Here is a 4238-nt window from a genome sequence, read left to right on the forward strand (position 1 = left end):
TCCGCCCTGCCGAGCTGCCCGGGGGCTTCACCCTGCCCCGGGAACCTGCGGGCGTTACTGGTCACAGGCCGCACGCACTGACTTGTTTCCTCTCCCGAAATGTTACTCCTGAGCAAGCAGTTGCATCTGCAGGGCGTTTTGATCTGTAGTACCCAAGTCCTAGATCTAATTAGTGACTTCCATAAAGAACTGCGCTGTTGGTGCGCACCCCGCTAGGGCTGATGTTCAGGTGGTGTCCGTAACGAGCGTGGAAACTTATGACTTCATAGTCCTTACGTCTGTGACATGTCAGTTATTTTCACTTAATAAGGTAATGAATCATGATGTCAGAGATTGACAATAAGAGGTTGGTGTTGGGAGCCGAAAGCACAGCATGTAGTTTAATGAGCAGTAAATATACTTGAAATGAAGAGGAGATTTATTTTTTGTCCTTTTAAAATACGTTTATACTTCATTTAATTAAAAAATGGAAAGATAATGCTGTCTTCCAAGTACAGTGGCATGGTAGTGTAGAAGCCAAAGCACACTTTGTATTATTCAGCTTTTTAACTAATAGATGGTATTATTAATGACTTAACAGCAGCAAGAAAAACTAGCACGTTATTAAATATTTTAGATAACACGCTCTGTTAGCATTAATGCAGAGGATTCTTTATATCTTCATGTAATGGGTACCCTGGTGATTTAACTTTGGAAATGCTGTGCCTTTTGTTATTATCTCTTGCTAGCTTGCTCTGTCGTGCTTATCACCTTGCTGTCTAACCAATTCTCACTCCAAAATCCTACAGCAGAAAACAAATACCAGCATTTTGCAGCGTAAAGTTATTTCTGAGACGCCGCTGTTGCAGCTGGCCCGGACCCTTTGCATTTCAAAATTCAGAAGTGTTGACTTTCAGAAATGCAAACCCCACCCGCTCCTGAGTCGAGATTCTGCACGCTGCTGGGGACGTGCCGGGGCTCGTGTCCCGGTGGATTGCTGAGATACCAGCCGGCTTGGTTCAGTGAAGATACCTTCCAGCTTCACTGGTCCATGTCATTTGAAGGATATGTAGTGGTGTTCTGACCACTGAATGCTTACAAGTGTCATGGATGCTGCAAGAATCTGATACCCCTTGTGCTGGGCGCTGGCTGTCCCTGTAAGCGGGAGCTTACACAAAGGGATTGCGCTTCTAAGTTAACCTAGATTAGATTCTAAGTTGTGCTTACTTAATGGCTTGTGGGGAGTCCAGGTACTGCAAATACTACGCTTTTCGTTTGTAGTATTTCAGAGAACCTTAGCTGTAGGTAGTGGCTGAAAACATACCATCACTTTCTGAACTTCAATACGTGTTTAATGGCAGTGTTGTAACTAGCTTGTCTTGATTGGATTCTTTAGTAGTGGTGAAATTGGCACAAAAGCATTTACATTTGTTTATAAGCAGACATAAGAACTTACTCAAAATATAGGAATGTTGGAGATGTTGAAATGCTCTGTGAGATAGCATACAACTGATATATTTTTGGGTCTTGGATGATATTCCTGGGAATTCAGAAAGGTCACGAATACCCATCTTTGAATCTTAATCATTTTAAGATTTCATCAGGCTGCCTAAGTGTACAAATGCCCTCTGAGAAATGAATGAAGAAGCAAAGCAAAAATTCCCAACACTGTAGAGGTTTCCAGACTTGTTCTTGCTGTTGCCCATGGCTTCTCTAGTCCTGCAATTTTGACAGGTTTACATTCATTTAGTAAAATTTTATTTTAAGGGAGAAAATATGCAAGGAGTTCCCCAATTTACTAATTTGCAGAAGGAAATCTTGAAAGTATTGAACAGTTAAGGATGTGTACAATCAGGTAAGAATTATTACACAGGAAAGGACTTTAAAACTTTGATTACCTTTTCTGTGATTGTGAAAGGTCATCCACGAAGATTCACATGTCTTTAGAAAGAGGTTAGCTGTTTCTCCTGTGCAGTATAATACATACTGCACAGTGCAGTATGGGTTGGTGAGACATACAAGCGGCACAGTGCCATAGCCACCTGCTTACTGTGTTGAAGAAACTGGGAAATTGCAGTCAGAATTGAAACTTGCAAATAACTTTTCTGTATTTTTAAAAATAACTTTTTTTTTTTTTTGTAACATTCTGCTTTAAAAAAAAAGGTCTCCACATAGATTTCCATATGCACACTACGACTTTGGAGTACTGTGGAACTGAGGCTACGTATATTTCTTAAAACAAGTATAATGGGAAGCTCGAAATACAATGATTCTCCTCTGACATGGAGCTATACAGGTAGCACTGGTTGCTTCCTTAAGCTTTTTCTATATGTGGCACACTTGTCTGACAAACACAGGGTTCTGCTCTTGTCAGGGTGGGAGGGAGGCGACTTTGAATCCTAAGAGCCAGCCTGAGCACTGTGAGCTGAGTTATTTATAAAGTTTGTGCTAACACTTGCAGATCCTGCACGTGATGCTGATGGTAGTAGGTACCCACGTTGTCCTTTGTGCCACAGTGAAAAATGCTGTTTACCTGCAGGGAGATAATTTTTTCTGTTTGTTTTCATGAAATTTCCTGAGGGAAGGTAACACTTGAACGCTTTGATGCATTTTTGTAAAATTATTTTTTGAAGTACAGCAACTAAACAATCATAATTTAAAAAATAGAGGAATTATGTTCCTGACTTGTGAACCTTGCCATGCACCTGAAGGTTTAGGACTTTACCATGGGGGAGTGGGTGTTTTTGCTCTGAACTGGCATTTGATCAGGTGCTCAACTCTAGTCAAGGTAATAATTCTCTTAACTTTGATCTCCATTTTCCAGGTTAATTCTGGAGCTTTCTGGCCTCTGTGATCCTCACCTACAGTAGGGCTTCAGCACACAAGTGCCTGTTAAAGCCTTTTGAGGCACAGTCAGTTTTGATACTAGTAGGAAAAATCCCAATTTATTTCAGTGTGGAGTGGGTTGGGCCCATTATGGTGACCCGGAACATTAGGCTTAATTACATTATGTTTGTACCTGAGAGACATAGGTAACTGTGCTGTGTCATGTTTTCTGTAGTTCTAGGAAGAAAATGCATTTCAACAGAAGCATGTTCATCTTCCAGTTATTTGTATGACTCTTGAGACTCCACTAGAATTTTGAGTTGATTAAAATGTCTCTGTGCTTTATTGTGTAGGATAATATATTTTATATAATACGCAGTGTATGTTTTCAATTTTTAAAAGTTCCAGGTTAGAGCATTACTGTTGCTGGAAAGAATTTCCCTTTTAAGGCTGAGTAAACCAGTGAGAATAACTGTTGCTTCTATATTTACTTGCAACAATGAAAATGCTTAAAAAACACATCACTGCTGTGGAATGCCTAGCTTTTAACTTTTAATTTTTCTTGTGCTAATGCACAGTAATGCTGTAGACAGAGAATGGAGCAATATAGAAAAGATATGTAAATCGCGAGGTGTATGATTTAAATGTTTTGCCAAAATATTAGTGCCTTTTTATAGAACATTGCCATGATTTTATGATTCTGCTTACCTCTTAACTATTTACAGTGAGTCCTGTTCCAGACAGACATGAGAAGGTAGGCTGGGTAGGAAGAGGCAGTCCCAGATGGCCTTGGGAGTTTTTTGTTCGCTGCAGGACACATGCAGCACCTCTCAGCATCCATGGTTTGGTCTGGCCAGCTCCTCCCAGGATCTGCAGGCAGAGCAGCAGTTTGGTGTCTGTACAGCTGCATTAGGTACCTGAAGGTAGAGGGGAGTGAGGAAGATAAAGCTGGGAGAGAGGGGAAAATGCAGAAAAAGGAAGGAGTTGAGATACCCTGGGAGAGAAGCAGGGAAGTACAAAGTAGGGAAAAGGGGAGAGGGGAACAGTTTTGAAGGAAGAGAAGTGAAAGAATAGGATACTAGACAGGTATAGAGACAAGCAAAACAAAAAAGACCCCAGCAGATAGAGAAAAGAGAGGGAATGAAAAAAAAAAAGGAAACCCCCTTAATTCCTGGCAGAAATAGCATCAGTTGTCATTAGAGCTGAGTGTTTTGGTTTCCAGAAAAGCTGTTTCAGATTTATGGATGGGGAACCTCAGATGGGAAAAGTCGTAGGCAGGAAATACGGAATTTCAGAGTAAAAGAGAAAGGAGAGAAATAAAAAAGTCATAGGGACAAGAAGACAAAGTCAGAGTGTGCTGTTTTCTGGGTTCAGCAAAGTCCCAGCTGCTTTTCCATACTTTTGTTTCCCAGACTTTACGGAGACTGGGAATG

General features: G+C 40.8%; 1 protein-coding gene across 1 annotated transcript in view; it reads left to right on the forward strand.

Annotated features, from left to right (window-relative positions):
• The window catches only part of KLHL14 (kelch-like family member 14), a 74975-nt gene that overhangs the window by 14586 nt on the left and 56151 nt on the right, over positions 1 to 4238 (forward strand). The gene's annotated exons all lie outside the window — the stretch shown is intronic.

This window comes from Chaetura pelagica, unplaced genomic scaffold, assembly GCF_000747805.2.
Source record: "Chaetura pelagica isolate M959 unplaced genomic scaffold, ChaPel_1.0 scaffold109, whole genome shotgun sequence".
NCBI classification, from domain to species: Eukaryota; Metazoa; Chordata; class Aves; order Apodiformes; family Apodidae; genus Chaetura; species Chaetura pelagica.